The sequence below is a fragment of the Sorex araneus genome, chromosome 1 (genome assembly GCF_027595985.1).
Source record: "Sorex araneus isolate mSorAra2 chromosome 1, mSorAra2.pri, whole genome shotgun sequence".
Classification (NCBI taxonomy): domain Eukaryota; kingdom Metazoa; phylum Chordata; class Mammalia; order Eulipotyphla; family Soricidae; genus Sorex; species Sorex araneus.
In genome coordinates, this window is record NC_073302.1 from 230778654 (window position 1) to 230806076 (window position 27423).

The following is a 27423-nucleotide window of genomic DNA, read 5'->3' on the forward strand; positions in this document are numbered from 1 at the left end:
ATCATTGCCTTACCTAGGAACTCCAGGGATCTCCTTTTTGCTGCATCAAGAACACACAAGGATGCATTCCTTGTCTGTCGCTCTAGACCTCTTGCGACATGAGCACTATTTCCCTGCCCAAACTTATCTCTTATATTCCTTTGTTCTATAGAGGTGAATAACTTTTGGCTATTGTGGGTGTTTATTGACTATCTCCTCTGATTCTGTACTCAATGTTCTTGAAGGCCATTCTAAGCTCCATCCACATTATTGAGTGGAGCTTCCCCCAATCTGAACTTTCACCTATCTTTCAGGTTAATACATTGACCCTTACTTTTTTTCCCTGCCACACAAATCTTCTCACTGCTCAGGGTTCTGCTAATCTGGTCTGCTATAGTGTGTGTGTGTGTGTGGTTGTGTGTGTGTGTGTGTGTGTGTGTGTTGTAAAAGAGAAAACTGAGAATGGCACATGAGCAAGGCTTGTCCTATATCAGAGTTACACTTCTGTTTCTCTCCATCTTTGCATCTAAAACTGTGTTTTCCTCAGTCAAGAAGTCTAACCTAAGCCCCTGCAACTAATTCCTATTTGAGCTGGACTGCCACCTGGCTGTAAGGATAAGTACTGTTGTCTTATAGCAGTTCTTTGAACAGCTGAATAAAGATTCATTTCTGCCCCCTTTTCTTCTTTCTCATGGAATACTAAGAATTTACTTCAAGGAAGATCTGGGAACTGTTTCTTCTTCTTGTGTTCAGGGTGCCAGTAACCTATACTGACTTACTGGTTACTTATTTAAAATTTAAAATGCAGTATCCATCACTGGCCATGTAATTATTGTGCATTCACAAAAGTTAGCACAATTAAACTCAACAGGTCTGTGCCATAGAATATTGTCATTCTCATTATTCTAAGAAGAAAATTGGGCTTCCTAGAGACTAAGGGATAGGCCAGAGAATGGAAGAATCATAACTATTAAATTCAGGTCACCTAACATCATATTCTATTCTTCACTCCCATTTATTTGACTTTCTATTAAAAACCATTGATGTTTCAATAGTAGGACCATTAACAGTTTCAGTACAGGGATTGGGTAAGAATGTTACTTATAGATTGTACCTTTAATTCTTGATCTACAAATTACTTGAATGAAACCTCCTGGGACTTCCTGTCTCCACCCCTCACCTGTACAAATCTAATCAAATCTACAGAGTAGTTAAGGAAAATATTTGCTTCTCTGAAACAACAACCTTTTTTAGAAGCATTTTTAACAACTATGCTTCAAGGACAGGGAAAAACAAAATTTGTTATTCTTTGTCTTCAAAGTTGTTTGCCTGTTTCTGACTTGTGCAGTAGTGTGAGTTGATACTGAAAACTCCAAACCAGCTTGGAAGTTTCTGTGACAAACTTTGTGTGCTTCAGTGCCTTTTTGGATGAGAAGAGGGACAAAGAGTGTTCCAGAAAAATCAGGAAACACTCAATTGAGAGTTCTCCTCTCACTGATGTTGCAATGGACTCTCCAAAGGCCACCTGGCTATGGTTTCCTTGATCTCCCACAACTTACAAAGCAACATTTGCAAGTGTGCTACAGTTTACACCAGCATTTCTGAAACACAGCTAAGAATTCATTGTGTACGAGAGCGCCATAAGGTAGAGTACTATATTACTCAGTTTATATCTGACAAGTGGATTTAATAACTCATAGTTTCCCAGTAAGTAGTAATGGTCATTCTCTAACGTGCTCCTAAGCTTCTGGTGCTGGCTCTGTCAGGACTCTTCCACAGGTCCTATGGATTCTGTTCAGTTCTTGAACTCTTCATTGAACCATTGTTTTCAGAACATCCTCTCATATTAGTCCCATGTTTCCACAGCTCTTTCCAATAATAACAATAATATTCAGTACAATTTACTAAATTTATTGCCACATAGTCAAGACCAAAGACCAACAGGCAGTTTCTTAATGAAAATGATTATCCAAATGAAGTGGATCAAATTAAAAAAAGTTAATATTGGTCAGAACTATTTTTTTGTTTCAAGTACTGTTTCAAAATCCATGGCATCTCACATTATTCTCCCTAGCAGCTCAGAGGCAGGTCCCTGTGAGTTTCCAAGAAAAGTGTGGGCAAACAGGGAACTCAAGTGATAGGTGGCTGAGAACAGTTCCCCTGGCCAGCTCACAGTGATGGATGGATGAAGAACTGGTAACAGAGAAACTGGGTCCCAGTCTATTGAGATTCAGTTTATTTCTCTTATTCATCCCCTGCTTCGTCTGATCTCTCCCTTTATGGTGCAATCATAGTCAGATATAATCACAGTCTCAGTCATCATAGTTGCATCATTCTAGTCTCCTTGTAGATCTCAAAGTCCTCTACTTAGTTATATCTTCTTCCTTGTCTTGTCATAGTCTCATAGTCCTCTACTTCCAGTCATCGTTGTCATCTAGTTCTCCTTCTAGTCCTCACAAAACCCTCTATTTCTCAAAGACCTCAAGGTCCCAAAGTCATCATCTTTCTAGTCCCCACTCTCCCCTTACAGCATAGTTATATAGAGATCATGAAGGGTTGGGTACACATAGGTGGAGTTGAACATCGTCATACCAACAAACAGGTAAAGCCACTCCTTCAGGAGAAGTTCTAGGAGATTCACTCAAGGACAAAATCTCATCTGAGGGTTCAGCACTTCAGATTACTAGGAGATCCGCTCAAGGGTAGGATTCCATCCAGGGTGTATTGCTTTCTCCTTTCCTTAGCTAGTAATCCATTTAAACAGTCATAGTAAAATTACTTCGTATAATATTTTTAATCATTTTGTATGAACATAGTAAGAGATATATTAAGCTTAAAAATTGGCTCTTCCTGGGGACATCTCGCTATATATTCCAGACCACAGTCCTCAGTCCAGATTAGTCTTTCCTAACCCCAGCAGGGTCCTAATTCAGTTACTTCCTTGTGGGTCATGACAAAGTTTGTTCCATGACCGTGATCTTAACTTATGGTGCTTAGCTTGTCTCTTTTCCATGCCAGGGTAGTTCACAGCTTGCCCTAGGTCTATCCAGTGCCTTCATTGGGACCCTGCTTTTGGAGTGGTAGGAACTAAAGTCAACTGAGGCTTAAGTCAAGTAAATAATGGATGCCCAGGAGTACATATTATTTGGAGTCAATTAACTCCATGTTACAAAGAATAGCATGAATTGTCTTCCTATCTATAGACACAGGAAGGACATTGCTAAATAAGCCATGCAAATTACATAAAGGAAAGAGAAATGCAATATAAGATTATTAGTGCTTGATGGAATTGGGTGTACCTCAGGAGCACTGTTGTGGGAGTAACTCAGTAAACTTAAGCTCCCTGAGGGAGGACCAAGGACAACCCAATGTTATTCAACAGGTCCCATCATTGTCACACTTGATAAATGAGAAAATAAAAACTGAGACTGAGCTGGGAGGATTGCCCAACCACTAAAGAGTAGAGTTGAATTTTAATTGCAACTCTTTATGAATACACAAGATTTTCTCTGACATTTAAAACCCAGAATCCATTTATTTGCCTTGTTCAAAAATAGTTTGGATATTAAAAGTAAAAAAATAATTAAGAAATTTAGCTCCTCAGATTTTTTCTTTGTAGGTGGGTCAACCCAGTCTGGGTAATTTTATTCTTTGGCAATTCCTGTAATATTCTTTCTTTCTTTATTTTTTAATTTTTAATTTAATTAATTAATTAATTAATTTTTTGCTTTTTGAGTCACACCTGGCAATGCACAGGGATTACTCCTGGCTCATGCACTCAGGAATTACTCCTGGCGGTACTTGGGGGACCATATGGGATGCTGGGAATCGAACCCAGGTTGGCCGCGTGCAAGGGCAAACACCCTACCCACTGTGCTATCACTCCAGCCCCAATTTTTAATTTTTTTAACTTAAATTTTTAAAAATTTTATAAAGTAGCTCACAATATTTGATTACATTTAGTATTCAAACACCAATCCCACTACCATTACACCTTCCCACCACCATATTTTGGATAGTTCTATCCTAATCCCCAATTCTTGCCCCAAAGAAGAACCGAACTAATATATTTTGTATTATTATGTATTGTTTGCTATGAAAATTACTGAAAATGCTACAAAAAATATCCTTAGAGGAAAGAATGTGAAGATTGTTGCACATCACCCAGGGGCAATTAAGCCTTTCTAAGAGAGATCACTAACAAGTTGTTAAGGTTGAGCCTTGTGTGCTTTTATATATCATATGTATCTATCATGTATATATCTGTAAAAAAATTTCCTTTTAGATTGGTTGCCTCATACTTTAAACCCCGTCAAATGTGGTGCAGTACTCTTGGAGTATGGGTAGGGAGTGTGGTTTTAAGTGTTCTGGTCGCAAATGCCTCAAATAGTTTCACTTATGGGTGAGGCTCGGCCAAGCATGTGGAGAGCAGCCGTGAGCATGGTGGCAGTTGAGATCTGGAGGTTTTCAGCTGCTGGGGCTGGGTCCCTTGGGGCGGGGAGGGGACTGAGTGAAACAGCCTGGCATGGGGTCCGGTGTCATGGTTATGGTGAGAATCATGTTATGCTCCCTTCCGGCAGAGAAGGACACGCGATCTGGATTTTTTAAAAAACTCTTTGGTTCTCAATTTCCTGCACATATTTCTTCAGAAGTATTAAGTTTTCAGACCAGCTTGAATAACTGCCTCACCAGGACAGAGCTGGCCCTGGGGGACACATTGGCTGATTTTCTTTCAATGAGTTGTTTTGAAATCACAAACTTATACTTTTAGTGACTTTTGCATCTCCAATCATTGCAGAAGTTACAATTAAAATCAATTTATATAGATATTGATGTGGAAGAGGTAAAACTCAAATTTCCACAAGACACTAACAGTATGCTGCTTTCTGCTAGTTCAGGGGCAGCATGAAGTATTTCAGAAACCTACCAGCAATTTTGGCAATTCTTGTCATTAGAGAGTCTTAAGGGACACTCAGGCCTTTTCTACAGTTCCCACGTTGTTACAGTTCATGAGGAAATACTGAGGGAAAACATGACAGGTTATGACAAATCAATCCTATAATCAGAGACTTGAATGGGGGAATTTGTCTATACTCTTTCAGTCTATAGTACAAACCCCAGCACACTCTTGCCGTTCTTATGCTAGTTAGCAACATCAGATTCCTGTGGAATGACAGGGTGTTGGAGTTCATTCAGAAAAGTCTTACTTGGGCCAGAGTTAATAGGACATTTGGCTTTTATGCAATCAACCCAGATTTGATCCCTGACACTGCATTTGGTGTCCCCAAGCCCTGCCAGAAGTGATCCTTGAGCACAGAGCCAGAAAAAAAACCCTGACAATCAATGGGTTTGCCCCCCAAAACAAACAAACAAAAAAAGAAAAAAAGGAAAATAGAGAAAAAGAAAATAAAAAAGCCTTATAATCTAATTTCCTAACTAATATTTACTATGGCTGGGACCTGTCACAAATTTTTCACCTTCAGAAAGAGGCAAGAGTTTACTGGTGGGGTTTATGAACTTGAAATACTGCCTTGAACTCTAAATATTTAGTAAATTTAATTTCCCTTCAGTCATAGAAGAACTGAATCAAAAAGAAACACTTATAAGAAGGAAGATAAATGGAGCTTGTGTGGAGTTGGAGTGTCTAATGATAAGACATGATACAGAGGCAGTCACAGAGTGGGAGAGAAAATTATGCCTTGGATCACTTGGAAGCATTATCTTGGCTATGTTCTGCTTAGGAAGGGGGACCTAATCTACATTAAAAATACAAACTTATGTAGTCACAATAATTTGAAAAGCAATCTCATGACAACAACATTATCATCATCATCATCCCGCTGATTGTCGAATTTCTCGAGTGGTCTCAGTAATGTCTCCATTCGTCTTAGCCCTGAGATTTTGGAAGACTCTCTCTACTCGTACTTTCCAACGATGGTGCATATCTCATGACATAACTAAAGTATAAAACACAAAAACCAATCAAGACATTTGGGTCCCTTCCCCCTTCCTTTTCTGGAGAAGTTGGGCTATTATATTCTTCTAGTAGGAAAGATGGGTCACCACTGAACTCAGCTTGTCATTCTCTGATGGTTAGAGGCCCTGGTTTTTACTTACTTTTAAAGGGCTCACCTCTTTCAACACATCTTTCTGGGGCAGCTGGGTTGTTGTATTCCTTGGGGGGCCAGTAGCTGGATTCTGCTTATCTTTCTCTGAAAGTGAAAGGTCCTGCAGGGATGCAATTTCTGGCAGAATTTTCCCTGGACTTTACACAGAAATCAAAAACAGCGCAGCTGCAACAGTGGCCGCACGACCTAATATCTCTTAATTTTCAGCAATGTGAAACAGTTCCTTTTTAGCAAGTCTGACTTTGGGGGGGAACTCCAAACAATAACAGTGAGTGTTTTGTTGAAATATTGAAGGTAATCAAAGTAGCAGCCATTTCTCTAGACTGTGAACTAAGTCATAGCCCCACGCCGGCCAAGGAGAGGAAATGTCCCTCTATCCCGGTTGTTTCCCATTTTTGGGGAGAAACTCGGCGTGGCGTCCACCATATTATGAGGTCTATCAAGCAGGTACGAACTGAGCGGTGCGGGAAGGGAGAAGAGAAAGAAAAAGAAAAAGAAAAAAAAGGAGTTATGTACTTGGAGCAGTGGGACTTCATATCTCTTCATTCTAAGCAATGGGAAACTAATTATCAAATGCTTCCTTGGTAGTAGGGCTGTCTTTTTTGGGGGGAAACTCCAGCAACAATAGTGAGTTTTGTGTTGAAATATGGAATGTAATCAAGGTAAAGAGAAAATGAAGTGAAATTCATCAGTTACGCAGGTGGGGGTAGGGGGGCGGGGTGGGAAGTATACTGGTGTTTTTGGTGATGGAATATGGGCACTGGTGAAGGGATGGTTGTTTGAGTATTGTATAACTGAGACACAAGCCTGAGAACTTTGTAACTTTCCACATGGTGATTCAATAAAATAAAACACACACACACACACACACACACACACACAAGATAGTCCCGTTTATTTTTCTCTGTTTTCACTTGCTTGGCCAGTGGTGTGTCATCTTTGAAGATACCATTGGCTTCAATGTCGTGGAGGGTTTTGCCGACCTTGTCTTCAATGTACCTTAGGAATTCTGGTCTGATGTTGAGGTCTTTAATCCATTTTTTTTTTGCTTTTTGGGTCACACCCAGTGATGCACAGGGGTCACTCCTGGCTCTGCACTCAGGAATTACCCCTGACAGTGCTCAGGGGACCATATGGGATGCTGGGAATCGAACCCGGGTTGGCCGTGTGCAAGGCAAATGCCCTACCTGCTGTGCTATTGCTCCAGTCCCAGAGGTCTTTAATCCATTTTGATCTGACTTTTGTGCATGGTGATAGGTGAAGATCTGAGCCCATTTTTTTCATGTAGCTGTCCAGCATAACTCGTACTTTTGAATGCCTGAAAGTCTAATACAGATCTAGAATGCAATAGTAGGGAAATTATTATCTCAAAACAAATTGCCTTCTCTGTTTGCTTCTCTAAATGTGTTTACTATTATCAAAACCAAAAAAGTTTTCTTATATTCTCACAGTGTATCTTTTAAAAAATATTCATATTTTTTAAATTATAACATCAATATCTGCATACACTAACAATATTGCTGTGTGTCCCTAGGCAATAAGGAAAGTAATTTCCTCCAGGTTTTTGCAAAAACACCATTTTTCACATTTTTAGTTTTAGAATATAAATTATAGCTGTAGGATGTTTCCTTATTTGTATTAAGATAACATGGTTTACAGCATTTCCCGTATTATTGTTTTACACTTGCAATACTACGCATGAATCCCCATCACTAACGTTAACCCTCTACCACTTGTCCTATTAGTATTTCATAATCTGAGCTAGCTTTGTGAACCTTCCCCATACTTGGGTTTTTCAGTAGATTCAACATGGATTTGGCTGTCCGAGCCTGTGAAGATGGGGCGTGAGAACGGTGGCGATTGAGTTCTGGAGATTTTCGGCTACCAGGGCTCTGTTGATGTGTGGAGGGGGATTCACCTGCCCCACTTTGGGTTGCCCTGTATAGCACGGTTCTGGAGACATCTCTATGGCATATCGTTGATGTTTCTTTTGTCTAGCATGCCTTCTTCCAAATATCCATCAGTTAATTTTTATTCACTGTTAAGATTTACTTGAAGGAACAGAGAGATAGCATAGGGTATTAAGAACTTTACTTGCCTGCAATCAACTCTGGTTTGATTCCTGGAACCCCATATGATTCCCCAAGCTCTAACAAGTTATCCCTGAACATAGGGTCAGGACCTTGAACATTGCTGGGTGTGACTCCCACCCCTCACCCCTCAATTGTTTTACTTATTGTTAAATCACCAATCAAGTAGTGGCATGAATAGTCAAGAGGTACAGAGTGAGAGAGTGGATCATAAAGTTGAACCTAATTTTCTCTTTCTTACAAGACACATATCTGAAGGGTCATGGTAAACATAGATTTAATGTATAAGGCTGAAAAACAATCTTACAGGAAAACAATGGCCTTAAGAGGCTGAGGTGAACATACTTATATCAGACAATATAGACTTTAAATTGAAAAAATATTATAAGGGACAGTGATAGTTAAATTTTAATGATCAAATATTTTTTGAATCAAGAAAAACTTATACCCCTAAACTAATGCAACCCTAAATTAATGCAACTAGTGACAGACCATAAAAATATTTAAAGCAATTGCTAATAGAACTTGAAGAAATATATTGACAGAACACAATGGTAATAGGAAATTTTAACACTTCCTCCCACTGCTGGGTAGATCAAGTAGGCAAAAGCTCAATAAGAAAACACTGACTTTAAACGAAAAAAATGGAAGAGATGGGTCAAACAGACATGTATAGAAGCCTTCATCCCCCAATGTTGAATAATAATTTCTTTTCCAGTGCTTGTGGGACATTCTTCAAGTTAGAACTTATACTGAGGCAAAAAAAAGAAACCCATATCTCCATAAAATCAAGACGATAGAAATTTTATCTATCTTCTCAGACCACACTATTTTGAAAGTCAGAAACTGGAAAGAACTCAAAACTTGAATACTATGGGGCTGGAGTGATAGCATATCAGGTAGGGTGTTTGCCTTGCACTCAGCTGACCCGAGTTCGAATCCCAGCATCCCATATGGTTTCCCGAGCACTGCCAGGGGTAATTCCTCAGTGCAGAGCCAGAAGTGACCCCTGTGCATTGCTGGGTGTGACCCAAAAAGCAAACAAAACAAAACAAAATTAAAAAAAAACCTTGGATACTAAATAACTTACTACTGAGTGAACTGGTCAAAGAGGAACTGAGTCAACTGGTCAAACATTTTTAAAAAAATCAAAAGTTTCGGGGCTGGAGCAATAGCACAGCGGGTAGGGCGTTTGCCTTGCACGCGGCCGACCCAGGTTCAATTCCCAGCATCCCATATGGTCCCCTGAGCACCGCCAGGAGTAATTCCTGAGTGCAGAGCCAGGAGTAACCCCTGTGCATCGCCAGGTGTGACCCAAAAAGCAAAAAAAAAAAAAAAATCAAAAGTTTCCTGGAAATAAATGAAAAAATAAAGCACAATTTTCAGAACAAATGGGACAGAAAATATGCTAAAAAGAAAGTTAACCGTGATTCAAGAATACATCAGGAAATAAGAAGGGGCCCAAATAAATAATCTAACTGCATATACTATATATTTCTAGTAATAGAAATATATCACCGAAGGGAGCCCAAAGTAGGAACAGAAGAAAAATAATATAACTTAGAGTGAAAAATCGATGAAATGGAAACCAAACAACCAGCCAAGCAGACCAACAATATAAATGATCAACAAGCCCAAGAGCTTTTTAATTCTTTTTTAAACGACAAAATTGACAAATCATTAGCTAGACCCATAAAGACGGGGAAAATGTTAATAAACTAATCAGAAATGAAAGAGGTGATAGTACAACAGATACCACAGAAATTCAAAGATATTATGAGAAACGTTATGTCATTAAATTAGAAAATCTAGACGAAATGAAAAAATTCTTATATTCTTTCAACCTCCAAGACTAAATCAGGAGGAAACAAGCACCTGACAGACAAATTACTGGCAACAAAACAAAAATGGTAGTCAAAAATTCTCCTCCTAGGGCCCACTTGGGATGGGAGATGTGGGCTGAAAGTAGACTATAGACTGAACATGATGGTCCCTTAATACCTCTATTGCAAACCACAACACCCAAAAGGAGATCGAGCGAGCAAAAGGTAATGCCCTCCCACAGAGGCGGGGTGGGGTGAAAGGGATGGGGTGGGGGTGGTGGGAAGGATGCTGGGACCATTAGTGGTGGAAAATGGCACTGGTGGAGGGATGGGTACTCGATCATTGTATGACTGAAACACAAGCACAAGAGGTTGTAAGTCTGCAATCATACCTCACAGTGATTTACTAATAAAAATTTTTAAAAAATTCTTCTCCTGGGGCCGGAGCGATAGCACAGCGGGTAGGGCGTTTGCCTTGCACGCGGCCGACCCGGGTTCGATCCCCGGCATCCCATATGGTCCCCCAAGCACCGCCAGGAGTAATTCCTGAGTGCAAAGCCAGGAGTAACCCCTGAGCATCGCTGGGTGTGACCCAAAAAGAAAAAAAAAATTCTTCTCCTAACAAGTCAAGTCCAGAGGGATTTGCTAATGAATTATCCTAAAGCTTAAAGGAACAAAGCACATCCACCCAGTGCTGCCATGAAAAAATGGTCCAGCTTCACAACTTCATGATTAAATTGGTGGAGGGAAGTTGACATCATGGTGGGATTGTTGACAGAACATTGCATGTCAAAAACCCAACTGTGAATAACTTTGTAATTCATGGTGCTTTAATATAATAAAATCTTAAGGGAAAAAGGGTAGAGATGCAGCCAAGCCACTGAAATTCACGAGTACACCAGTCTTTGTCCTGAAAGCTCTTGTGCCCCTTGGAAGGGTGGCGGACTGAATTGTCCCTGTTTTACAGATCCTGGACCTCTTAGTACTTGCGCATGTGGCTACTCTAAATTCCACAATACTGACAACCTGGTAGGAGCACATCAAATTAGATAGGAAAGTTGTATAAAAGCCAACTAGTCTCAATAAACAAAATCAATAACAGAGAAGGCTCAACTAGTAACAAATAGCTTAGTAACCTCCCAGGAAGTAACTTTAATGACCCCCATTGTGAGATATAACACTTTTCACAAATTTTCTTTTACTGAAAATTTACTGAAATTTTCTTTTGTTGATTAATTTCATTAGCCATTTTGTTGTAACAAGCAATATAAAATAAACTATTTTGTGCCTGCTAAGGGGGCAGGCTTAGGGGGTGGGTGAGAATGGGGACAATGGTGAAATGACAGTCTTACTTGTGTTGGGATTAGTGTTGGAGAATTAAAGGCCTGAAACAACTGTATTATGAACAATTTTGTAAAAATGTTTAAATGAAGTTTAAAAATTAAGAAGCATAACAACCAAACAAATAACCTCTTTTTAATTTTTCTCAGGTTCTTCAGGAAGCTGAAGGAACAGGAATCATCCCAAAAAGTTTCTAGAAGGCAAATGTTACCCTGATACCATAAACAGACAAAATAATCACTAAAAAAGAAAATTATGGACCAATATTACTGAAGAGCATAGATGCAAATATGATCAACAGAATACTAATAAACTAAGTCCAACAATATATTAAAATATAATACAGCATAAGAAAATAGTATTTATTCCAGGAATGCAAATATGATTTAATATATGTGAGCCAATCAATATAATACTACGTCAATAAAAATCATGATCATGTCTATAATGAGAAAGCTTTTAACAGGATTCAATACCCATTCATTAAAAATGCTTAAATACTTAATAAAATGGGTTTAAAGGAAATATCCTAGACATAGTTAAAGCTAATTACCATAAGGAAACAGCAAATATTTACTCAGTGATGAATGACTAAAAGTCTTCTCTCTAAAATCATCAAAAGTCAAGGTTGCCTACTCTCACTACTATTACTTAGTATAGTAATTGAAGTACTTACCATTGATAGAAATTAGGCAAGAAAGATTCAAATTAAGGGGATCCAGATTGGAAAAAATATTAAAGTATAATTATTTGCAGATTACGTGATATTCCACATTAAAATCCTTGATAATACACAATAAAACTCCTAAAAATAATAAAATTATATAGTAAAGTGACAAGCTACAAAATTAATGCATAGAAATTCATGTCATTTCTATATGCAAACAATGAAGTTGTTTCAAGAGAGAAATTAATAAAAACTCCATTCACAATTATGCTGTGAAGTGCCAAATACCTGAGAATCAAATTAACAAAAATATTGAAAGATATAAACAAAGAATATTGAAAGTCACTAATAATGTAAATGAAAGAAGACACAAATAAATGGAAATACATCACTGTTTATGGACCAGAATGATTAATGACTAATGATAGTCTAAGAGGTCAGCCTTCTCAAAGCACTATACATACACAATGTAGTCCCATGACATTCTTTAGAGATATAGAGCAGAAATTTTTAAAAATTTATGTCCCACGACATTCTTTAGAGATATAAAGCAAAAATTGTTAAAAATTTATGTGGAATAATAAAACCCCATGACTAGTCAGAACTATTGTAGGAAAAGAGAAGATGGAAAGCTTTTCTTTCCCAACTTTAAAGTATACTATAAAGCTATATTTATCAAGAAAGTTTGATACTTGAATAATGACAAACTTTTAGATCAATGGAATAGAACTGAGAGTCCAGTGACAGACCATCAGGATTGGACAGCATCTTTCACAGAGTTTCTATAAATGTTAAGTGAATCAAAGAAATCTTATTCAACAAATGGTGCTGGGAAAACTGATCAGCCAAATGTAAATAACTGTACTAACACTCCAGCCCCAAACACAACTTTCTTTAAAGGAAATTAAAAAAGGAAAAAAAAACCTTAATCCACAGGATCATAGCTGAAAGGGGATGAGGTACACCAGATTCTACAGAATATGAGGCATCATAGAGGACTACTATAAGCAAGTCTATGCCTTCAACCAAGCTGGAGAACCTATAAAAAACAGAAATTTAGGTTCCTATGACCTTCCAAGAATCATGAGGAATAGAAAAACCTGAACTGGCCAAATATTAGCAATAAAATTGAAATTGTAACCAAGGGTATCCTCAGACAAAACCCAGGTCCAGAGAGTTTTACCAATGAGTTCTACCAGACATTTAAATATGATCTATTACTTACTTCTTTTGAGCCCTTCCATACTGTGAAAACATAGGAATTCTTCCAAACAATTTCTCTGTGGCAAATGTTAACTTGATGCGAAATTCAAATGACATGTGACAAAAAGAGAAAACAACAGACCCATATCTCTGTAGAATATAGGGATATCCCTCAACAAAATCTTAGTAAATTGAATCCAGCAATAGATCAAGGATTTACATCACGACCAAGTGTATTTTATTCCAGGGATGCAAAAACGGTTTAAAATAGATAATTATATAATATGCTTTGTAGAATAACATTGGGTTTGTCCTTTTAGCCTTGCCACAGGGAACTTAGTTTACCTTAGCAATGTTCTTTCTGTATGGACACAGGAAGACAATTAATATTATGCTTTGTAACTTGGGAGCTGATTGACTCCAATAATATTTACTCCTGGTCATCTGCTTTCTCGACTCAGTTGCCCTTAACACCCCAAAAGCAGGGTCCCAATGAGGGACTGAATGAATATAGGGCAAGCTGTGAGCTACCTTGGCATCAAAATGGACCAGGCCAAAGCGCCACAATACTCAACTATAAGTTGAGAACATGGTCATAGACAAATGCTGTCATGATCCAAAAGTAACGATGAGACAAGGACCCTGCTGGTGTTAGGAAGACTAACCTGGTCTGAGGACTGTGGTCTGGAATATATAGTGAATGTCCTCAGGAAGAACCAAACTTTTTTTTTTTAATTTTTTATTGTGGAAAGTTACAAAGTTACAAAGTTTTCAGGTTTAAATCTCAGTTATACAATGCTCGAATACCCATCCCGTCACCAGTGCTCATAAGAACCAAACTTTAAGTCTGATATATCTTACTGTGCTCAACACTGTCACTGTCATTGTCATCACTGTCATCTTGTTGATCATCTATTTGCTGGAATGGGCCCAGTAATGTCTACATTCATTCTAGCCTTGAGATTTTAGCAGCCTTTCTTTACTCGTCCTTCCCAATAGTGCCACATTAGAGGTTCTTTAGGGTCAAAGGAATGAGACCCATCATTGTTACTGTATTTGTGTTGGGGCTGGACTGAGCTATCAGGGCGAGCCCATGTAGACTGTACCGTACTACAGACAGGAACAAGGGACCCATGAAAATGGGCGAGATTTCTCGTGTGTCCTGACTGGTTTGGGTGAAGCTGAACATTTTCCCCCTTCAAGCTGCCTCCAGAAAAATAATTTAAGTATTTTGAAAAGAGCAGTTTTCCTTCTCTCACAGAAACCAGGCTGGTCTTTGACATGCAGATCTCAGGTGTTAGCCAGACCTGATCTTTGATATTGTAAATGGCAGGCTTTGGCTCAGCCTTGTCTTTGGGATGTAAATCCAAGTGCTTTTAGCCCAAGAAAGGTTTTGGTTTTGGTTTTGTATCTTCTTTCCAAGGCCAAAATTACTGGCCTACAGATGCAAGGAAATAATGAATATTCTACTGCCTCAATGTTCTTCCTGTCTTTTGATGCCTTTGGTGAGGTCACTGTATTGCGCCCTTTAGAGGTACCATGATCAATAAAAGGAGATCACAGGGCTCTCTACCTTTGTCACAGAGTCAGAAAGAACCTTGGCCCTCCATGAAATACATTTCTTCTGCGTTCCTTGTCTCAGTGCCTCCGACTGCACGTGTGAGGCTTATCTGAACGTGTGGAGAGGGGCCTTGGGCATGGCTTGCGCTGGATTCTGGAGGTCTTCGGCTGCCGGGGCTCTCCTTGGGGCTGGTGGGGCGGGAACTCAACCCACCCCACTTCCAGGGGCCCTGGTGAAGATAGCCAGGGGCAGGGGCAAGAGACTATGTCACAGAAGTTAGTCAAGAAAAAAAATTAAAGGGATTCAAGTTGAAAAAGAAGTTAAACTATCAGTATTTTCAGATGATGCGAACCTAAAACATAAACAAAGAGAACCCTAAAGATATCACTAAAGGAAATTGTAAACAAAACAACAAAGTAAATTGGCATAACATACAATCAGCATATAAAAATTCTTTTTATTTCTATGTACAAATAATAAACCAGAAGATAAATAGGACAAGAAAACAATCATGTTTACATTTGTGTCAAGAAATGTATAGGAATCAACTTAAGAAAGACAAAATACCTTTACTTTAAAAACTGCAGGTAACCATTAAAGAAGAAAATATTCTCTATGTTTATGAATTGGAAAAATTAGCCTCAGATTATTTTAATTGTGAGATATGAGTGGGAATAGTGAGATAATGAGATACATATAAAATGAGATAGTTTATATTTAGCACTGTATCACTCTCTTCCCATTGTTCATCAATTTGCTCGAGCAGGCACCAGTAACATCTCCATTGTGAGACTTGTTGTTACTGTTTTTGGCATATCAAATATGCCACGGGTAGCTTGCCAGGCTCTGCCTTGCGGGCAAGATGTTCTTGATAGTTTGCCGAGCTCTCTGAGAAGGGTGGAGGAATCACACCCGGGTTGGCCGCGTGCAAGGCAAACGCCTACCCGCTGTGCTCTCAGTTTATATGTAAAAGAATTAAATTGAACCAATATTTCACACCCTGCATAAAAGTTAACTCAAAAATGGATTAAATATGGATTTATGTTAGACCCCAATCCATTAAGCATATCAGAGAAAACATAGGCAAGCATTCCATGACATTGATTTAAGTGGTGTCTTGGTTATTCATGTTCCACTGACAAAAAATAAAAATAAATAAATAAATAAATGGATTACATCAAATTAAAAAGTTTTGCACTGTGAAAGAAATTATAATCTCAAACAAAAAGATACCCTTTGGCTAGGTCAGAGAGATAGTATAGCAGGTAGGATACTCACTTTTTATGCAAATAGTTGAGGTTTAGTCCCTGCTACTGAATTTCCCCAGGGCACTTCCAGCAGTAATCTAGATGCACAGAACCAGAAGTTAAACGCTCATTATCACTGACTTGTCCCAAAAAACAAACAGACAGAAAACACACCAAACAAAAAATCCTACTGAATGAAAAAAAATATTAACCTAAAATACATCTGAAAAAAGGTTAATATGTTAGGATATACAGAATTTACAAAAATGAACAATGAAAACAATTCCATAAAGAATGAAAATTTCTGTGTTCGCTTCGGCAGCACATATACTAAAATTGGAACGATACAGAGAAGATTAGTATGGCCTCTGCGCAAGGATGACACGCAAATTCGTGAAGCGTTCCATATTTTTAAAGATATCATTGCTAAGAAATTCCCAGAGCTGGAGAATGCGGGCATCCAGATCCAAGGAGCCCAAAGGGTGCCAGCTAAAAGGGACCCCAACAAAAAAACTCCAAGGCATATCATGGTCACAATGATGGATGTAGCGGATAGAGACACAATACTGCAAGCAGCAAGGTCAAAGAAGGAAATCACATACAAAGGATCACTCCTTAGATTTACAGCAGACCTATCAGAGGAAACCCTCCAAGCCTGAAGACAATGGTGGGATATAGTGAAAAAGCTCAATGAAATTAACGTCTCACCAAGATTCCTCTATCCAGCTAAACTCTCACTTAAACTCGAAGGAACCATACACTATTTCTCAGATAAACAACTCAAGAACTTCATAGACTCAAAACCAAACCTAAAAGAAGGTCTAAAGGGGCTGCTGTAAGACAAAGAAAAACCCTAACAAGAACAACAAACCCTACAGAAAGATGGCACATAATCCCATGACAATAATCTCTCAATGTCAATGGGCTAAATGCACCAATCAAGAGACACAGAGTAGCAAAATGGATTCGGAAACTAAACCCAACTTTCTGCTGTCTACAAGAAACACACCGGAACCGTCAGAGCAAACACAGGCTCAAAGTCAAAGGATGGAAAACAATCCTGCAAGAAAACAACTCCCTCAGAAAAAAAGCTGGGGTGGCCATACTAGTATCTAACAACATAGATTTCAGGCTGAAAAAGATTAGAAGGGACAGTGACAGTCATTTTCTTTCATCAAGGAATACGTACAACAGGAAGAAATCACACTCTTAAACGTATACGCACCTAGCGAGTGACCAGCTAAATATTTAAAGCAACTCCTAACAAACATTAAGGAGGACATCACTAGCACCACAATAGTAGTTGGAGACTTCAACACCACTTTATCACCTCTGGATAAATCCACAAGAACAAAACTCAGCAAGGAAACAATGGCCCTGAAGGAAGAAATAGAAGAGAGAGGGCTTATAGACCTATACAGGGCTTTACACCCCCAAAAGAAAGAATATACATTTTTCTCCAGTGCACACGGAACATTCTCCAAAATAGACCACATACTGGGTCACAAAACATACCTCAACAGAATCAGCAAGATAGAAATTGTATCAACCATCTTCTTGGACCATGATGCACTGAAAATAGGAACTAAGCACACACAGACATGGAACACCAAATCGAACACCTGGAAATTAAACAATTCCCTGTTGAACAATGAGTGGATCAAAAAGGAAATCAAGGAAGAGATCAAAAGATACCTCGAAACAAATGAGAATGAAGACACAAGCTACCAGAACCTATGGGACGCGGCTAAAGCTGTGTTAAGGGGAAAATTTATAGCCCTGCAAGCATTCCTCAGGAGGGAGGAAAGGGCCTACATAGAGAGCTTGACTTCACAGCTCAAGATCTTAGAAAAGGACCAGCAAAAGGAACCCAAGCCAGACCTAAGGAAAGAAATAATAAAACTTAGAGCAGAAATTAACGATAGGGAAACCCAAAAGACAATCCGAAAGATCAATAAAACAAAAAGCTGGTTCTTTGAAAAATAAACAAGATTGACAAACCGCTAGCAAGATTCACAAAGAAAGAAAGAGAGAGAACCTTAATAAACCGAATCAGAAATGAAAAGGGGATATCACAACAGAAACCAATGAAATTCAAAAGATCATCAGAGACTACTTTGAAAATCTCTATGCCATGAAACAAGAGAACCTAAAAGAAATGGACAAATTCCTTGATTCCTACAATCTCCCAAAAATGAATCAAGATGACTTGGAATACCTGAATAGACCCATTAATATCAAGGAAATTGAAACTGTTATCAGATGTCTTCCCCAAAACAGAAGCCCAGGCCTAGATGGATTCACTAGCGAATTCTTCCAAATATTTAAAGAGGACCTGTTGCCAGTTCTCTTCAAGTTATTCAGGGAAATTGAAGAAACAGGGACTCTACCAAACAGTTTCTATGAGGCTCATATCTCCTAATACCAAAGGCAAACAAAGATACCACAAGCAAAGAAAACTACAGGCCAATATCCCTGATGAACACGGATGTGAAGATTCTCAACAAAATACTAGCAAACAGAATCCAACAACTCATTAAAAAATCATACATCACGATCAAGTAGGATTCATCCCGGGGATGCAAGGATGGTTTAACATTCGGAAATCAATCAACGTAATCCATCACATCAACAAAAGTAAAAATAAAAACCATATAATCATTTCAATAGATGCAGAGAAAGCATTTGACAAGATCCAACACCGATTTATGATGAAAACTCTCACCAAAATAGGCTTAGAAGGAACTTTCTCCAAGATAGTCGAAGCCATCTACCACAAACCCATGGCAAGTATTATCCTTAATGGAGAAACACTAAAGGCCTTCCCTCTAAGATCAGGGACAAGACGAGGATGCCCACTCTCACCACTTCTGTTCAACATAGTACTGGAAGTACTTGCAATAGCAATTAGGCAAGAAAAAGACATTAAGGGTATACAGATACGAAAGGAAGAAATCAAGCTCTCACTATTTGCAGATGCCATGATTCTATACCTAGAGAATCCTAAAACATCTACCAAGAAACTCATAGAAACAATAGACTTGTACAGCAAAGTTGCAGGCTATAAAATCAATACCCAAAAATCCATGGCCTTCCTATACGTAAATAGCGAGTCAGAGGAAAGTGACATTAAAAAAAAAAATCCCATTCACTATTGTGCTTCAGAAGATCAAGTACCTAGGAATCAGCCTAACTAAGGAAGCAAAGGATCTCTACAAGGAAAACTACAAAACACTACTCAATGAAATAAAAGAGGACACGAAGAAATGGAAACATATTCCCTGCTCATGGATAGGAAGATTTAACATTGTCAAAATGGCAATACTCCCCAAAGCACTACACAGATTCAATGCGATCCCTATAAGTATACCCATGAAATTCTTCAAAGAAATGGAGCAAACACTCCTGAAATTCATATGAAACAATAAACGCCCACAAATAGCTAAAGCAATTCTTGGGGAAAAGACGATGGGAAGCATCACCCTCCCCAACTTCAAACCTTACTACAAAGCAGTAACAATTAAAACAGCATGGTACTGGAACAAAGGCAGAGCCGCTGATCAATGGAACAGGGTGGAATATCCCTACATGCAACCCAAAATATATGATCACCTGATTCTTGATAAGGGGGCAAGAAATGTGAAATGGAACAAGGAAAACCTCTTTAACAAATGGTGCTGGCATAACTGGACAGCCACATGCAAAAAATGGGCTTAGACATCGACCTAACACCATGCACAAAGGTCAGATCAAAATGGATTAAAGACCTCAACATCAGACCACAATCCATAAGGTACATCGAAGACAAGGTCGGCAAAACCCTTCACGATATTGAAGCTAAAGTTATCTTCAAAGATGACACGGACCCAAGTAATCAAGTAGAAACAGAGATAAACAAATGGGACTATATTAAACTAAAAAGCTTCTGCACCGCAAAAGACACAGTGACCAGAATTCAAAGGCAATCTACAGAATGGGAAAGGATATTCACCCAATACCCACCTGATAAAGGATTGATATCAAGGGTATATAAAGCACTGGTTGACCTCTACAAAAAGAAAACATCCAATCCCATCAAAAAATGGGGTGAAGAAATGAACAGAAACTTTCTCAAGGAAGAAATACGAATGGCTAAAAGGCACATGAAAAAATGCTCTTCATCACTAATCATCAGGGAGATGCAGGTCAAAACAACTATGAGATACCACCTCACACCACAGAGGCTGGCTTACATCCCAAAGAACAAAAACAACCGCTGTTGGTGTGGATGTGGGGAGAAAGGAACCCTCCTACACTGCTGGTGGGAATGTCGACTGGTTCAGCCCTTCTGGAAAACAATATGGTTGATTCTTAAAAAATTAGAAATTGAGCTTCCATTTGACCCAGCAATACCACTGCTGGGAATATACCCGGAGAAGCAAAAAAATATAGTCAAAATGACATCTGCACCTTTATGTTTATCTCAGCACAGTTTACAATAGCCAGAATCTGGAAAAAAACACGAATGCCCGAGAACAGATGACTGGCTAAAAAACTTTGGTACATCTACACAATGGAATACTATGCAGCTGTTAGAAAGCATGAAGTCATGAAATTTGCATATAAGTGGATCAACATGGAAAGTATCATGTTGAGTGAAATGAGTCAAAAAGAAAAAGACAGACACAGAAAGATTGCACTCATATGTGGAATATAAAGTAGTAGAGAGGTACGAGCTAGCAATGATGCAACCTCTGGCAGAAAGCCCTCTGGACTTAGTCACTAAAATACTAAAATACAGAAATCTAGAACCTCACGGCTGCTACTGTGGCCACATGACCTCATATCTCCTCATTCGCAGCAATGGAAAACAAATTATCAAATGCTTCTTTTCCAGCAGGTCCGACTCTGGGGGGGGGGGAACTCCAAACAATAATAGTGAGTTTTTTTGTTTGTATGTAATCAAAGTAAAGAGAAAGTAAAGTGAAATTTACCAACTACACAGGCGGGGTGGGGGACTGGGTTGTGGGGTGGGGGCGGTGGGAGGTTTACTGTGATTCTTGGTGGTGGAATACATGCACTGGTGGAGGGATGGGTGTTCAAGCATTATGTAACATAGACTTAAGCCTGAAAGCTTTCAACATGGTGATTCAATAAAAAAAACTTTGAACATGGTGATTCAATAAAAAAAAAATTAAAAGAAAGAATGCAAATTTCTGAATAGACTTTCTGCAAAGAAGGCATACAGATAACCAATAAACATGTGAAAAAATGCTCTTTTTCACTGATTATAAGAGAAATGAGATAAAAATGACAATGAAATATTTTTCTGTATTGTTAATTTTTTTAAATTTTTGGGCCACACCAAATGCTGCTCAGAGTTTACTTTTGACTCTATGCCCAAAAATTACTCTGCATCATGCTTATGGGACCACATGGGATGCCTGGGATTAAACCAGGGTTGTTCACATACAAGGCCCCCTGTACAGTACTATCTCTCCAGCACCCAACAATAAAATATTTATGAATCAAAAAACTAAGGAAAAAAGTGCTGTTGAGTCAACATCATCATCATCATCCCATTGTCATCGATTTTCTTGAGCGGTCTCAGTAACGTCTCCATTCGTCCTAGCCCTGAGATTTTAGAAGTCTCTCTTTACTCATCCTTTCCAGCTGTGCTGCATTGGAGGTTCTTTCAGGGTAGGGGAATGAGACCCATCACTGTTACTGGTTTTGGCATTTTGGCATATGAATACGCCACAGGGAGCTTGCCAGTCTCTCCCATGCTGGCCGGAAAATCTCGGTAGCTTGCCAGGTTCTCCAAGAGGGAAAACTAGGCTATAAGATCTTGCTTTCTGGAGCTTGGTTTTATAGTCTCTGGATGTTGACCATTGATGGGATTACACGGTGCTGGGGGCAGTTTCTGTGTTTGACTGCCTAGCTACTGGAAAATGGGGGATCTGGGTATAAAAGGCCCAGTCCTGATCCAGGCAGGCTTGGAAATCTCAGCTCCGGGTCCCGCACACCTGGGTTCCTCTGCCAGTTCCTTCATGCGTGAGGCTCGTCCAAGCGTGTGGAGGAGAGGGGCCTTAAGCATGGCTGTGGCTGAGTTCCCAGAGGTCTTTGGCTGCCAGGACTCTGCTCGGGGCATGGAGGGAAACTCAATCCACCTCCTCTGAGGGGCCCCGGTGAAGACAGCCAGGCGCGGGGCAAGATACTCATATGTATGTGTGTGTGTATGTGTGTGTGTGTGTGTGTGTATAACAATGAAAAACAGTGCAAGCAATGCTCTGTGTTCATAAAAGAAAATGGCATTTCACCACCATGACATCGTAAATCAAAGACAGAAGTTTTGGGAGAAGGGAGCAACGAAATCAAGCAGAATAAATAGCAAGAGACTAGAAGCCAAAGGGGGGCAGTTAGAAGGCAAGTCTCTAACTTGCTCTAAGGCAAGTCTTCTAAAATCCAGAATTTTCTATACTTTTTTATATACTTTTTAAACTTTCTTAAAGCATCATGATTTGCATGGCTGGTTTTTTGAAACACTATGTTCCAGCACCAATCCTGCTACTGGGATCTTCCTTCACCACCACCAGAATTCCCAGGTTTCCTCCCACTTCTGACCCCCCGTTCCCCCACCCTGACACATTGACGGGCACATCTTTAATTATGGTTATTGAAGCCTGGATCTCCTGTTTTCAGTGTTAAATGTGTGGTTTGGATATTTAGCTGCACCATTATTTTAGGTCATGGATGTACCCAGAACCCCCTGGACTCCACTCCCCATTGTTTCTTTTCTCTCTTCTTTCCCCCTGCTCCCACCTCGACTATTTTTCTTCTCTGTGCTTCTCCTTCCTATAATCCGGGGCCAAGGATCATCTTAGAGACCCCCTTTCAAACATTCCATTCTCTTATCCAGTTATTCTATAGACTCCATATAAGTGAGACCATTCAGTGTTTGTCCTTCTTCTGGTTTACTCCATTTAACATGATACCTTCCAATTCCATCCATGTTGCAGTGAATTGCAATGATTTCATCATTCCTTACAGCTGCATAGTATTCCATAATTTATATATGTGTATACACATATATACATATATATGTATATATATATAGAGAGAGTGAGAGATGGTCCAGTTGTTCATTGTTGAACACATAGCTTGATTTCGTATCTTAGCTATTGTTCTAAGCGATGTAATAGATAATGGTTGAATATGTCCTTCTGAATGTATTTGTGTCCCAGGAATAGATATCCAGAAGTGGAGTTGCTGGGTCATCATGGTAGCTTCTTCATTTACTGAGATATCTCCATACTGTCTTCCATAAAGGATGAACCAGACAACATTCCCACTATCAGTGGGTGAAAGTTCCCTTTTCACCACATCCCTGACAACACACTTGGGAAAGATTTGTCGGAGAGGGAGAAATATGAGGCATTGCATACGGTAGAGTGCAAGGAAAACTTGCTGAAAATTCTAGAACCATAAATTCAAATATTTATTCCACTACTTATTAGCCAAAATATCTCAGGAAAGGAACATTTGAACCTCAGTTTCTTAGACTGTAAAATAGGACTAATAGTAGAGAGAAAATAAAATAATAGATGTAAAACTTCTAGTAACACAGTTCCAAATACCTGTCAGCAACTCAGCAATATTTCATTCTTCAGGCTATTATTACTTATCAGATGGAACTCAGTTGTGGAATATACTTTAGGAGATGTGACCAAAACTACAAGAAGGGAATTTAGCTTTAAATAGAAGAAAATTCATTTCTTTTTCAAACGTATCACAAAGCAAATGGAGAGGAGTAACTTTGCAGATGAGGTGGGAAAGTGGGTGAGCAGCATTTTGAGAGACACAGAAATGTCAAGAGCTTAAATAGTCAATGCTCTAACTAAATGCAGAGTGAGATTCACAGAGGCTGAAGACCGAAGACAGTTTCTGTAACACTCTCCATATGAGATGTCTAAGCATCTCTTCCTTATTCCTCTCTCTCCCTCTTTCCAAGAAATATTTGCAGCTCCTTGAAATAAGAGAAATATTTTTTTATAATTTATTTATTTTTAATTAGAGAATCACCGTGAGGGTACAGTTACAGATTTATACACTTTCGTGCTTATACTTCCCTCATACAAGGTTCGGGAACCCATCCCTTCACCAGTGCCCATTCTCCACCACCCGTAAACCCAGCATCCCTCCCATCCTCCCCAATCCCATCTCCCCCCCACCCCACCCTGCCACTGTGGCAGGGCATTCCCTTCTGTTCTCTCTCTCTAATTAGCTGTTGTGGTTTGCAATAAAGGTGTTGAGTGGCCGCTGTGCTCAGTCTCTAGCCCTCATTCAGCCCGCAACTCCCTTCCCCCACATGGCCTTCGACTACAATGTAGTTGGTGATCGCTTCTCTGAGTTGCCCTTTCCCCGGAACGTGAGGCCAGCCTCGAAGCCATGGGGTCAACCTCCTGGTACTTATTTCTACAGTTCATGGGTATTAGTCTCCCACTCTGATATTCTATATACCATAGATGAGTGCAGTCTTTCTATGTCTGTCTCTCTCTTTCTGACTCATTTCACTCAGCATGAAACTTTTCATGCCCATCCACTTAACTACAAAATTCTTGACTTCCTTTTTTCTAACAGCTGCATAGTATTCCATTGTATAGATGTACCAAAGTTTCCTCAACCAGTCATCCGTTTTGGGGCATTCGGGTTTTTTCCAGATTCTGGCTATTGTAAACAGTGCTGCGATGAACATACATGTGCAGATGTTGTTTCAATTGTACTTTTTTGCCTCTCTGGGATATATTCCCAGCAGTGGTATTGCTGGGTCAAATGGGAATTCAATATTTAATTTTTTGAGAATCGTCCAAATTGTTTTCCAGAAGGGCTGAACCAGTCGGCATTCCCACCAGCAGAGAAGAAGGGTCCCTTTCTCCCCACATCCTCTCCAACAGCGGTTGCTTTTGTTCTTTTGGATGTGTGCTAGTCTCTGTGGTGTGAGGTGGTATCTCATGGTTGTTTTGATCTGCATCTCTCTGATGATTAGTGATGCAGAGCACTTTTTCATGTGCCTTTTGGCCATTCGTATTTCTTCCTTGGTAAAGTTTCTGTTCATTTCTTCGCCCCATTTTTTGATGGGGTTGGATGTTTTCTTCTTGTAGAGTTCAACCAGTGCTTTATATACCATTGATATCAACCCCTTATCTGATGGGTATTGTGTAAATATCCTTTCCCATTCTGTGGATAGTCTTTGTATTCTGGTCACTGTATCTCTTGCGGTGCAGAAGCTTTTTAGTTTAATGTAGTCCCATTTGTTGATCTCTGTTTTTATTAGATTGCTTAGTTCCGTGTCACCTTTGAAGATACCTTTATCTTCAATATCGTGGAGGGTTTTGCCGACCTTGTCTTCAATGTACCTTATGGTTTGTGGTCTAATGTTGAGGTCTTTAATCCATTTTGATCTGACTTTTGTGCATGGTGTCAGGTCAAGGTCTAAACCCATTTTTTTGCATGTGGTTGTCCAGTTGTGCCAGCACCATTTGTTAAAGAGGCTTTCCTTGCTCCACTTCACATCTCTTGCTCCCTTATCAAAGATTAGATGATCATACATTTGGGGTTGTGTGTAGGGATATTCCACCCTGTTCCATTGGTCTACGGCTCTGCCTTTGTTCCAGTACCATGCTGTTTTAATTGTTACTGCTTTGTAGTAAAGTTTGAGGTTGGGGAGGGTGATGCTTCCCATCATCATTTTCCCAAGAATTGTTTTAGCTATCCTTGGACGTTTGTTATTCCATATGAATTTTAGGATTGCTTGATCCATTTCTTTGAAGAATGTCATGGGTATACTTATAGGGATCACATTGAATCTGTATAATGCTTTAGGGAGTATTGCCGTTTTGAAAACATTGATTCTCCCTATCCACGAGCAGGGTATATGTTTCCATTTTCTCATGTCCTCTTTGACTTCATGGAGTAGCGTTTTGTAGTTTTCTTTGTAAAGGTCTTTTACTTCCTTGGTTAAGCTGATTCCGAGGTACTTGATTTTCTGGGGCACGATTGTGAATGGGATTGCTTTTTTCATGTCCCTTTCCTCTGCCTCATTGTTTGCATATATGAAGGCCATGGATTTTTGGGAATTGATTTTGTAGCCTGCAACTTTACTGTATAAGTCTATTGTTTCTAAGAGTTTCTTAGTAGAGGTTTTAGGCTTCTGTAGATATAGTATCATGTCGTCTGCAAATAATGAGAGTTTGATTTCTTCCTTTCCTATCTGGATGCCCTTAATCTCTTTTTCTTGTCTAATAGCTATCGCAAGTACTTCCAGTACTATATTGAAGAGGAGTGGTGAGAGTGGGCATCCTTGTCTTGTGCCCGATCTCAGAGGAAAGGCCCTTAGTTTTTCCCCGTTGAGGATAATGCTTGCCATAGGCTTGTGATAGATGGCTTCGACTATCTTGAGGAAAGTTCCTCCAAACCCCATTTTGGCGAGGGTTTTCATCATGAAAGGATGTTGGATCTTGTCAAATGCTTAAATGCTTTCTCTGCATCTATTGATATGATCATATGGTTTTTGTCTTTACTTTTGTTGATATGCTGGATTATGTTGATTGATTTCCGAATGTTAAACCATCCTTGCATCCCTGGGATGAATCCCACTTGGTCGTGATGTATGATCTTTTTGATGAGTTGTTGGATCCTATTTGCTAGTATTTTGTTGAGGATCTTCGCATCGGTGTTCATCAGGGAAATTGGTCTGTAATTTTCTTTCTTAGTGGTGTCTTTGTTTGCTTTTGGTATTAGGGAGATATGTGCTTCATAGAAACTGTTTGGGAGAGTTCCTGTTTTTTCAATTTCCTGGAAAAGTTTGAGGAAAACAGGCAATAGGTCTTCTTTAAATGTTTGGAAGAATTCGCCAGTGTAACCATCTGGGCCTGGGCTTTTGTTTTTGAGGAGGTTTTTGATTACCGTTTCAATTTCCTTAACATTGATGGGTCTATTCAGGTATTCCAGGTCTTCTTTCTTCAGTGTTGGGAGATTGTAGGAATCAAGGAATCCATCCATTTCTTTTAGGTTCTCCTTTTTTGTGGCGTAAAGACCTTCAAAGTAGTCTCTAATGATCTTTTGAATCTCACTGGTTTCTGTGATGATGTCCCCCTTTTCATTTCTGATTCGATTTATTAGAGTTTTCTCTCTTTCTTTCTTTGTGAGTCTTGCTAGCGGTTTATCAATCTTATTTATTTTCTCAAAGAACCAACTCTTTGTTTCATTGATCTTTCGGATTGTTTTTTTGGTTTCGATGTCATTAATTTCTGCTCTAATTTTTATTATTTCTTTCCTTCGGTCTGGTTTGGAGTCCTTTTTTTGGTCCTTTTCTAAGGTCTTGAGTCGTGAAGTCAAGCTATCTA

The 27423-nt window shown here is 39.2% G+C and overlaps 1 protein-coding gene and 1 non-coding gene across 2 annotated transcripts in view; one reads left to right on the forward strand and one right to left on the reverse strand.

The window, feature by feature from the left end:
• Positions 1–27423, reverse strand: part of ATP12A (ATPase H+/K+ transporting non-gastric alpha2 subunit) — a 160713-nt gene that overhangs the window by 94365 nt on the left and 38925 nt on the right. The gene's annotated exons all lie outside the window — the stretch shown is intronic.
• On the forward strand, positions 16346–16452 carry LOC129401275 (U6 spliceosomal RNA). Its single transcript, XR_008628206.1, has one exon. It is a non-coding gene; the product is annotated as a U6 spliceosomal RNA (small nuclear RNA).